Here is a 12,156-nt window from a genome sequence, read left to right on the forward strand (position 1 = left end):
CCAGCTTCAATGACCACGTGATCCCCCTCAGGGGCTCAGCATCGATAAACGTACTTGCGTAAAGAGTGGGCACTCGTAGGGTGCTGCGGCCGAGCTACTGCGCTGTTTTTGGCGCCGCGAGCGTCTGGACAGTCCGATCATATCTGAGGCATTACTAAATTCACAAAAAAATTCTTTCCAGTGCCGGGATTTTTACCCGTACCGTCATTCTCCAAAAGTGAGGGTCCCCACCACTACGCTACACACCCATGCTTCTACAAAGGGAAAAGACGTACTACCTCTAAACCAGACGAATATGTTCCCTTGGTGCAAAACGAATGCACAAAAACAAGACTTCGTGATTAGACATTACTGATTTTTGTGGTAGCGCATTACACGTCTTCAGCAGGACACAATGTAGAGTACACATGGATTACTCAAATCAATAAATTTTTTGTAAAAATTTTAATGCCACACATCGACCTTAGGAGTCTTTCTTAGGCGGATATTACAATGTGTACTGAGCAGTAGAAGCGAGCTTACGTGCGCCCCTAGCGGTTGTTCAGACCATTCCTTGCTCGGCCCCGAGAAGGCTTAAGCGGCCACATTTTACCAAAGTTTATTTCTCGATGCGCTCAAGGTATCCAAACAATCTCTTAGCTTCTGCCGCTGAATGCTTGCACAAAAACAAAAAGAAAACAAATGCTGCCGCTAGCAAAAACTTGCAGAGCACAGTGGTGATACCCTATATGCACGCCATTTCGGACAGTCTGCGAAGAATAGGCCAAAAGGCCAGTGTTGACGCAGTGTTCTCGGCAATAATTCGATGGTCCGGCCTTTGAAATTCCATGTGCGAACACGCAATCATGTGAAATCAAGCAACCCCAACGTCACGTGCTCAGAAGAGGCGCAAGATTTCTTGGACGTGTAATAAGGTCTACATTGGTCAGACAAGCAGGTGCCAGAAAACACGTTCAACGGAGCACAATCATCACATTACGGTTAAAGTTGCCGGAAATGTGTCGTTTTATTAAGGGGCCACTCGCCATTCTGTGTTTAAATACGAGGGGGTGATTTTCTCCTCTCCTTCGTACACACGATGCATACTCCTCGCCACTTGATTCCAAGTAGCACGTCAACAATGTCAACACTAAGCGCTAAGCCCCGCCGCTGTGGTTTAGTAGCTAAGGTACTCGGCTGCTGACCCACAGGTCAAAAGATTGAATCCCGTGGCTGTGGCGCCTGCATTTCCGATGGAGGCGGAAATGTTGTAGGCCCGTGTGCTCAGATTGGGGTGCACGTTAAGAAGCCCAGGTGGTCGAAATTTCCGGGGCCCTCTACGATGGCGTATCTCATAATCATATCGTGGTTTTGGGACGTTAAACCCCACAAATCAATCAATCAACACAAAGCGCTAAAGCCTATCAGGATATCGTGCTTCTCGGCATCGTGCTGTTATCGCCGTTTGCGCAGTTGTTAACACACTAAATGAAGTGTGATGGGTTGAGAATGTACGATATTTATCATGCGAGACAGACAAGAACGGATGGTTGACGGCATGGCAAGGCAGTGCACAAAACAAATCACATTTGCTATTTCGCGTATATGGATCAGTCGAGAGCAATTGCGCTGTAGACGCCACGGCAACTACTGTCTGCGTCACAGAAGTTTGCAAGAAAGACAAGATATATCAGGAGAGAATATTGCGCTTTTTTGTATTTTGAGAGCCTGGTGAATGGCCCTTTAAAGAGATTGTGGCTGTACTCCTACTATAACTAGTACAGGGGTTGTGCGCAAAGATCGCAACATTGAAACGAAAGAAATAATCGCAGCAATTGAAATCGACGAGTAGAAAGAAAAATGTGTCAGTCGCCCCTCACAATATGGTTCTTTAAAAAGCTGTAAGTTGTGAAAAAATTCAATTGCCAGAAAGAAGTCGTTCAAGCGAGGGTCCGGCGGCCGGATCGTCAACCATCTTCGTAAACAAAACAAGCGAACGGCGCACTTTGAACCGGCGATAAAAATTGCCATCGCGCGGAAAAAAAAACAAACTACACAGGAAATGGAAGATTAGTGCTTATAAAATGGGCTGGATGGCGCAGCCAGTCCATAAGAGCGCCGGTATTTTTAAATTTTCGCGCGGCGCTTATGAGTCACCGGTGACCCAAGTTCTATAGGCGCGGTAACGAAAGAGCTCGCCGATACCTTACTATGTTACCACATACTGTTTCTGTTTTGCAACATTTCATCAGCGCGTGTTTTAAATGCTTCTCCAAAAATTTATTATAGTTAATATTAGTATATTTGTATTATAAAAATGTATAATTGAACCTATATATATTACTAATATCTATTATTATATTTTTTGTAGTTTTCTTTTCTATCAGTGCGCACGTGCATGTTCTTTTACATGAGCAGGCTCATTCGAGAATAAATTATCAGTTGCAGTACAGCGCTTATGTTGGTGTCATTTATGTGTGTGCGTGCTTTTGTTTTCTTCTGTGCGCTGCTTCAACAAATACATCCTTTTCAAGTTTGCGCTCTCTGCCCACACCTATTGTACTTATCACTCCACCTCTTCATGAAATTCTTGATTGATTGATTGATAACTGGGGTTTAACGTCCCAAAACCCCCATGTAATAATGAGAGACGTCGTAGTGGAAGGCTCCGGAAATTTCAACTACCTTGGGTTCTTTACGTGCAGTCAAATCTGAGCACACGGGCCTACAGCACTTTTGCCTCCATCAAAAATGCAGCCGCCGCATCCGGGATTCGTTACTGCGACCACCGCGGTGGGGCTTCATAAAGTCCTTACTTTACGCATCCTAAAGGCCTATCGACCGGGGTTGTGGGGAGAAATAGCCTGCAAACTATGCAAGGCTATATCCACCGGCTACCTACAACATCCTCAACCTTAACCTTAAGCCCTATCAAAGCTTTAATAGGCAAATTTGATATGTGTTTCACGGCAGGTGTGTTTGTTACGAGTACCACGAATTTTGTTATTCTTCCAGCAAATGAATTACCAGACGCCGACAAGTCACTTTTCGGTCTGCGGAACGAATACGACGTCCTTGTGGCTAAAAACACTTGCGTAACTCTTACGTTTACGTCACTTGTAGATGGTGAGTACTTCCCTAATATTCGGAACATCCATGGACTCTCACGTTGTCAAACAGCATTCGGCAGTGGGCTACTAGGTGGGATAGTAGGCGACACAATGGCAGCGCCACGCAGTCACTCCCTAGTTAGGTTGTAGTAGCTTGAGTGTTAACGCGTTGTCAAGAAATAGACAGAATGTTTCCTCTATCATTTATCAAATCGGTCGCTCTGACACATGATAAATCTGATTCGTTGCTGCCAGGCACGAAGCTTTTGCGAAAATATGAGGTGAATCGTACTTACGATAGCAGCCCACAGGGTACAATTATCAGCTTTCTCAGGATTCCTCTAACTACCAAAGTCAGATGAACGTTCCCGTTTGACCTTTCCAGGTGAAAACCACCGTTTTACTCGCCTGTACCATACGTCAGTGTTCTTGTAGTGCAGGTTTATCATACCATTGAACGCAGGAAGTCGCAGGACTCACCTGTATTGTTCTGTATATCAGCAATTTCTAATTGTCCATACATTTATGCTTGGCGCTTCGAGCATTGCCAGAAAAGTGTGGTTATGAATCGTGCAAGGGTTGTTTCATTCTTTTGAGAATGAACTTGCTGCACAATAGCTCTAGAGCACTGTACAGCAAACACTCTAAATGAAGCGCTTCACCTAGGTAGCTTTCATCGCTCAGCCCACCTGCCCTTTCGTGTTGCGTCCTTTTGTGTTAGGAACCAGTACGCTGAAAAGGAACAGCTTGTTCACCAGTTAGAGAGCACAATGTAGTGAGAAATTTTCTGAGAAATGACAAGGCACCGAGAGTGACAGCGACGATGATCGAACAGCTGATAATGAAGAAGCATCGCATCAAAGTCTATTTCACACGCCGTGCCATGTAGCCATGCCATGTCGCTTGGGCTTGTCGTGTGTTCCTTTACTTTGTGTTTGGGTTATTTGCGGCCAAAGCATGTCATTAAGCAAGTACTAACTAGGCCAAGAATCAGGATTGTTACAATAGCGCTATTGTTTTTTTAAGATCGTAAGCGACATTGATTGTATCTAATATGCCTACCAAGAGCCAAATAAATGCATACTTTTTCTCAGTAGATTTCATGTTCTGCAATGTTGGATGATGTTATAGAGCGTCGCATGCCACCAACACGGTTGAGTCTCAGAAATCCAATGTGTAGTCACGGCAATGAAATGTGGTTCATGTACCTCGGCTATATTCATGTCTACTTGTCTACTTCACTGTTGCTTACCGAGCGCCATTAGCATTCGATGAATCTTCGTAACGTCGAAGATTTCAACGCAAAAGAATCTTGTGTGTTCTTTTTGATATTGATGTTCAGCCACGCTTCAAGAATAAGAAATTTGAGTGCAGTGCATAACGCACTGCTTGTGTCTGAGCACGTCTATGCAGATGTTCCACTGAATGTATTTTTAATGCTTCTGCCTAATTGAAATAGTAACTACGCGTTCTTGAGTGCGCAGGTGATGACAAAATATATTTGCAAGCCTTTACCGCCCTAAAGTGGTAGTCCAGTCCAGCAGCGACGGCGCTACTCGTTAGTGTCCCACTGCTGCGGCAAACCCGTCAATCCAGTTCGGTACACATTACCCTACACTACCTTTCAGTAAATATGTTGAGCCTACTTCATAAGTTTGGTTAGTAGTGTTCATTCAGCAGCAAACATCGCTGATGCGTGGTAACGGAGTCGAAATATTCTATTTCAGAAAGGTGGAAATAGTTTAGTTACGACCACCTCGTTCTTTCCATGCTTTCGGAAACTATTTAGGTCTCATATGCTTTTCAGTGCAGCCAATAATTTCACCTAGCGGAAGTAGAACAGGCGATACATCCACACGTATGGTCTGTTTCTATGCTAAAAAGCGGATTGACTCTCGCGTGGGTGTCATCTTGAATTTCAAAGCGCCCCCCCCCCCCCCTACAGTTCATGGGAATTGCGATTTGTCACAGAAATTGAGCAAAAAAAATAGTGAAAACGGTTCTACTGCCTTGTACTGAGTTCCATCGGCTCCTCCGACCTAATAAAAACCTAATTGACTCTACCCATGGTTAACTACAGAATTCTTTCTTTAGCTGGATATCATACATCAATGTGGAGCTAATACATGGTGTAACATTGCTTAATAATTGGTACAAAATCACTAAATTTACTACTACAGAATACCCTGCTCTGTGCGGAAATTTGTTTTCTTGCATAAAACAAAAACTAATTTTCTGAACATTAGCTCTGTCAAGAACAAAACTTGGCAGACGAATATGTGTGAGCCATAAATTTGCTTGAAAAGCTCCATTGTAAAAATGGAACCAGAAAGGTGCGATTGTGTGTTTCAGTGCTCTGCCACAATATTGTTGCAACGTTTTGGTTTCATTCGTTCCCGAAGTGTTTTCACAATTTATTGTAGAAACGTTAAACACCACCCTCTGTATTAATTACTTAGCGAAAAATGTAGCTTGTTCTAAAGAAACCTTAAACATATGCATATATTTGCCCTTGTCAAAATACTTTAAGAAAAAAAATTAAGTTTTCGGGACGTGCAGATGCACGGAGATAAAAGACAACAGCATGATGGGGAGGGAATCGCTACTCTCAGCTCACTTAGTCTTTCCACTGCGTTCTGCTCACTGTCGTCTTCCATGTGTGGTCAGGAAGCTGAGTAAGCGAGGGTATAAGAAGGTACGAAGAAAACAACGGTGCGTGACTTCGTTTTTCTGTTGCCACAGTTTACACCACAAACCTCTCATAGCCATGAAAGATTAGCACCTAGAATGCACGGGAAAATTATTTCGCAGTAACTCTTGAAAGTGGTATTTTTTCGTAAATTATTAAGCAACTTCGTTTCACACGCGTCCACTAAGTTCGAAATGCCCTTTCTGCAACAAAAAATTTCCTCGTGAAACTTAACTTATAATGACAACTCACACTACCATATACTACCACACTACCATATACTGCCACACATAAGAGGTACCAGTTTTGTGGATATCTATTCAATATTTATTGCTCCTTCAGGCTCCTTTACTGCGACTGTTGCAGAGACACCATCCTGGAGAAACTCATGTATACCCTCTAGCGTTGCTTATTGATACTTCCTTTCACAGGCAAACTTTACTGCATGATATGGGGAACACGTTCCGGTGATAAAATTGAAGTGAATGATTGCTACAACACCTCCAGCTTGGTCTGTAGAGAGCTGTCTATAGCAGTGGAAAACAAAGGTTCTGACCCTTGCCAGTCATACGATGAAATCGATGAATTTACAACGAAAACTGGTCACAGTGAAGCAGGAATTATATTTTAGCAATAAAAGCAGTTGCAAATTGAAATTGTGTCACGCAATTTTATTACGAATTTGCATTGGCTTAAATTTGTTGACAGACCTGTCTCCTTACATGCGCAAAATGTTGGCGAGGCAACAACCTACAAAACTGTGTATAGCGCTAATTATTTTCGGTAATCAGTCCACGAAAGTGATCAAGCAACCATGCAGTTAGTATGACGTATGTAGGTTCAGCGTACCGTTGTGCAGCGCATTGTATGCGGGGGCTGCAAAGCGCTAAGCGAGCTCCCGTGCAGCCATATGAACCACTTCCAACGAAATAGTGATGCCTGTACGAGACAATGGGGCACGGAAGACCCACGCTGAGATAAAAAGACGCCTTTGTCGTTTATGCAGTTGACGAGCGGAGCCGTCAAAGCCGTTCTTCGTTTGGGACAAAAGGGTAAAGAACCAACCTAAAAGTCTCACACAAGCGTGGTGGCACGCGGTAATTTGGTGTCAATTTGACTGTTTGGCATTCACGTGTGCCTTTTGAGAATGTTTTAGGGACACGGAATAGCTTTTTCACTTGGCCGAATGAGACTAATGGATGGGGTGTGCAATCACTCTCTGAAGACAACACGGCCTCCAAAGCAGGCGGCAGATCTTGCACCCGGCTACATGCTATTTCTAAGTGTTGTGATGAGAGTGCAGTGCCTTACTGTCGCGTGCGCATGTCGTCAGTAGCCAGGGCCTGGACATTCTTACCTTTCGTACGACGGCTTCTTCAAAGAGATGTTTAGTGCGTGGGCTGATCGAGGTAGAGCCTGGGGCAGGCTACTGGTAGACGTCAAGGCCTACCCTCGTGCAATAACGTAGAAGAGAGTGTCATGGCCTGTGTGGCGCAGAAAATATTTGCCGTCATGCGTTGTAAATTGCGATGAGATGACATACACGGTATCACCAATACCGTGCCTATCACGAAAGTGTTCGTGCAATTGGTTGTGTTGGTGTGAAACGAATATGTACCTTGTTTGCTTGGATACCTTTTGTTTGACTGAGGTTTCAAAAGATGATGTTTGGATGTGATCTGAAATGTGGAGTTTCGGACTTGAAACCAGGCAGATGCCCTGAGTGCTTCAATAAAACATCTGCTTACCAGAGAATGGTTCTTCCTTTGCGCTGCCGCCGAGCACTCGAGTCACCTAGGGGTGCTTATTCCGAAGCTCAAGCAGCTGCCCTCCTTAGCAAGAGTTAAAGCTAGTCAAGGAAGAAAATGGGAAAAGTGAAAATTAGCTCATGCCTTTGAAGAATAAATTATTTCATAATAAATCTCATTAGATTCTGTAGTTCTTGCCCCTTCACCGGCGGGTTGATCAAAAAGCGATTACATATGGGTTGGCAAGTAGCGTCGGGCATTCTAGAATTAGCTAGAAAATTTTCGGTATTGTCAAGTTGTTGTGAGTATGCAAAGTGGAAGAAAAAATGTTTGAAATGAATTTTGAAATTTTTGACAAAATTTTGACCATTAAAGCAAATAACACCAACGCTGCCATGATAGGCGTCGTATTCTTACCTACGCAACTAGTCAGCAGGCTGATTATTCACGCCATCCTTCCCAGTAATGCTGCCGCGATGAATCACCTTTCCAGACCCGTTTACGAAGGCTGATGAGATATATAAGAGTATCGTAATGTCCCTTCCCATAATGCATGGTCTCATGTTGCTACAAGAGTGAGTTCTCTGCACTCCACAGGCAATTTACATTTACTCTGGCTGCTTAGGTTGTTGCGATTTATATTGTTTCTACTATCAATTGACTACCTATATTAATTACATAGGTTTCCTACGCTCATCCTAAATACTACAAAATGATTGTATTAAATGTTAAAGTTGTAATTATGTTTACTATATACTGACAATGCTGGTAAAGCATTGCGTATAAGTTAGGAGTGTACTATTATTCTCTTCATGCTAATGTACCATGTTCTTCAATTATTATTCCAGTTTCTCTCATGCCGGTCTGCTTATGTAAGTTATTACTCCATGAATCGAAACCAGTAAAGAAACCTTCTCTAACTTCGCGCCTATCTATCTATCTATCTATCTATCTATCTATCTATCTATCTATCTATCTATCTATCTATCTATCTATCTATCTATCTATCTATCTATCTATCTAGCCAAATCTGAGTTTGTGTTTTGTTGGATTTTTTTCTAATGCGACGCATGTCGAAATCGTTAGGCATAGTGTGAAAGTATCGCCAGCAATAACTATAAAGTAATGGCATATTATATATACCACAGTTTTGGTGCTCTTGTGGGCAATTGTTAATTTCATTTATATAGAGATTGACTTGACATGAAAAGAGTATTACGTACGAAAGTTACGTGCAACGTGTAAGTTTTCGCATGCATATCGTGTAAAATGCAATTTATATAACATAGCCTTGGGCACTCGTGGCAGTGGCAATAATGCGCATGCAGAATACTGGCAAGACAAAGATTTTTTTATGACGAGCATATATAAATGGCAGGTATAACACAAAAATCATGCCATTCATATCATAAACTGCAGAAATTGCATGTCACACTCGTCACCTATCTTGATTGGCTCACTAGCGTAATATACACTATGACTGGTATGGGGAGACGCCATTATAAGACAAATATAAGCGAAGGAAGCACCAGTAAAGCTATTCGATGCAGCTCATGTATGTCATGACTCACATTATTCATTCATAGTGTATCATTGGTATGGTATTCACAAAGAGTGGTGATCCTTGACGGGACTGCCAGAAGAATATAGATCACACGTCCCAACATGCGAATGATGGCATGCATATCATGAACAGCACGATTTACATTGTAATACTTTGGCGGAATACAGCTGTATAAAAAAAGATGCGTAAGAATTGCTAGCGTATAATAGGCATGAGTTCTGGACATAAATGATAAGTTATTATTTATGTATATTAGAAGTAGCGCTTCATCGTCGCGGTATAATTATGATAGGCTGTAATTGTTTATTAGATGGCAAACGCGTGGTAGACTATTAATAGACCAGATGTCATAACAATATTTACATCATTGGTCTCAGAGGCAAACATGGCGATGTACAAAGCTCTTTAATGGCTCCCTCTTATTCTATCTGCTCCTACAATAATGGTATGTGCTGAATTTTGGCTGACCGTATTTCATGTAGCAGAGTGCAATTTTAGTGAAATTATAATTCATTTGGCCAAATGCACCAAGTGAGTGCGCAACAGGTGGTGCAATACTTTTCAACGCTATCTATTTAGCGAAGCAGTGACCTTAGTAATGCAACAAATATATATATATATATATATATATATATATATATATATATATATATATATATATATATATATATATATATATATATAGTGCTTATTAAAAGAACGGAAGAAAGGAAGGAACAGCATTATAGCCTCAGTATGGAACTGGCGTCCATTTTAATCTGCTTTATTCCTAACTTCATCCTTTCCTTCTTTCCCGCCCTGGCTTTCGTGCTTCTTCTTGGGCTGTACCAAGGCTCATACCGCTTCACGCTTCTCGGTTTCTTTTAATTACCACTCCTGGGGTAATATTTGAAGATATTTTCAATTGAAGCACATTCAACTTATCCACGTTCACCAGTGTATCAGACAGTCTTAGAAATTTCGTTCTGGGTGACTGTCTTGGTCACAGACTAACGACTGTAAAATGTGGCACTGTTATCTGTTATTCATTTCCTCACCAGTACGAGGTCGATGACTTAAATGTCTGCCATGTCTGATCGATGCCTCTTGCTGAAATTCTTTTTCATTCGTTTTCAGTATCTCTCCTTCTGTGATTTTTCTTGCCTCACCTCGACGATCTTGATGTTTTCCAAGAGTCCCAGCTCGCGGTCTGCCCGCAGAATAGGAGTTTCTAGTGAAGAAGGGTACTGTGGAGTGCACCCCAAGCCACTTGTATAGGATTGATTATGATAGTTCACGGCGGCCTTCAAAGAAGATTCTCATCAACCAGGAAAACTGTCGTACATCTTGATGTATTGTTTCACGTCCCTTATGACACGTTCTACCAGCCCATTGGCTGCGGGATGGTATGCAGCACAAAACTTGATTGATACATTGTGATCATAAGCCCATCTCACTAGCTTTTTGCTCTTAAACGCAGGGCTGTTATCGCATACGATTGACCACATAGCCTTAAACATGTCTCTTTAGATGATGGTTATGACGCTATTTTCATCTTCTTTTTCTGCTCGTGCCGCGACCATCATCATGCATTGATCTATGGCCAGAAGAGAAGCTTGCGTTTTCTTGACTCTTTCGCGTTTTTTTTAGTTCGGTTAAATCAAGGTGAACTACTTCGAAAGCCACGTTCGAGTGGCAAGGTAGTATCATAGCAACCCTAGACTTTTTGTATTTGATATACAGGGCAGGAACCAACGTACTGACAGACTTCTTTGTACATATGAGGTCATGTAAATATCTTGACCAATTAGTTGTAGGCGCGCCGAAATCCGTCGTGCCCTCCAGAGTCTAGGCTATCGTGGTACAAATAAAAGACTCTGGAAACAAGTTTGTGTGGGACTTGATACCGAACTTTAGTAAAACCCAGCTGTTCGGAGCTTGCAACAGGTTCACTTTATTGATTTCTTCGGATTGTTCTGCGTTGCTTCGTAGCATCAACCTTGATAGAGCATCTGCATCGGTTAAAAGTGGCCCTGATCGGTTCGAGATGTTATTGTGGAATTATTGCAAGTAATTCACCCATCTACTAATACGTACTTTAGTATGGGTCATAATTAGGAGATGAGTGAGGGCCTGGGGTTCGGTGAACAATCATTTCTCGCAACAACCAGGTACGTAAGAAAGTACTCAATGGCCTTCAGGATGGCCACGGCTTCCTTTTTTGTTGTAGTGTTGTTAGTTTAGAATGGCTTGAACGTGTAACTGTAGTATTATTATTACTTGTTCGGCTCTATATCACCTGAGCCAGGAAGCAAAGCAGGCTCTCTTGTAGTTCTACAACTCTACGTGGGAAACACCGACAGTCCCATAGAGTTGGAAGTGCAGCCGCATAGTGACCTTACTGAAACCAGGCAAGTGTTCACACGAGTTGTCTTCTTATAGACCTATTGCCCTAGCTAGTTGCATCGGTAAGGTGATGGAACGCATGGTGCTGGCAAGATTAGAATGGCTGCTGGAAAATAATGTCGGCTTACCAGATTTTATAAATGGCTTCCGTAGACGCCGGTCATCTATAGACGGTGTTGTAGATCTAGTTTCTTTTTTTGAAAAGGAAAGACAACATCGGAGATTGGTAGGGGCCATTTTCTTAGATATAAAAGGGCGCGTACGATAGCGTCTACCACGAGACTATTCTTGACGCACTTGAAGACATCAGCGTAGGTGGCCGACTACACGCATGGATAGGGACGTACCATTTTATGTCGACATCCGACGGTGACACGGCCAGGCACCTCGTAAGCCGTGGAGTTCCGCAAGGCGCCATGCTGAGCCCCATGCTTTTTAACATAGCACTCATTGGCCTTGAAGCTGAGCTTCCCGACGTTATCAGAATCAGTGCGTATGCGGACGACGTATGCATATGGGCATCTGGAGCAACGCGACCACAACTGCGAGCAAGGCTACAACAAGGCACATCAATAACATCTAAGTACTTACGTCGTCAGGGCCTGGAACTTTCCATAGCAAAATGTGCTGCATTGGCATTTACGAAGAAATCAATGTCGTGGTACCCAATCTTCGCTCACG

The 12,156-nt window shown here is 42.7% G+C and overlaps 1 protein-coding gene across 1 annotated transcript in view; it reads left to right on the plus strand.

Annotated features, from left to right (window-relative positions):
* Nucleotides 1-12,156, plus strand: part of LOC142766947 (uncharacterized) — a 94,182-nt gene that overhangs the window by 6,954 nt on the left and 75,072 nt on the right. The window contains exon 2 of the mRNA XM_075868145.1: nt 2,995-3,105. The gene's annotated coding sequence lies outside the window, so the exon portion shown is untranslated. The remainder of the gene's footprint in view (nt 1-2,994; nt 3,106-12,156) is intronic.

Source organism: Rhipicephalus microplus, chromosome 7 (assembly GCF_043290135.1).
Source record: "Rhipicephalus microplus isolate Deutch F79 chromosome 7, USDA_Rmic, whole genome shotgun sequence".
NCBI lineage: Eukaryota > Metazoa > Arthropoda > Arachnida > Ixodida > Ixodidae > Rhipicephalus > Rhipicephalus microplus.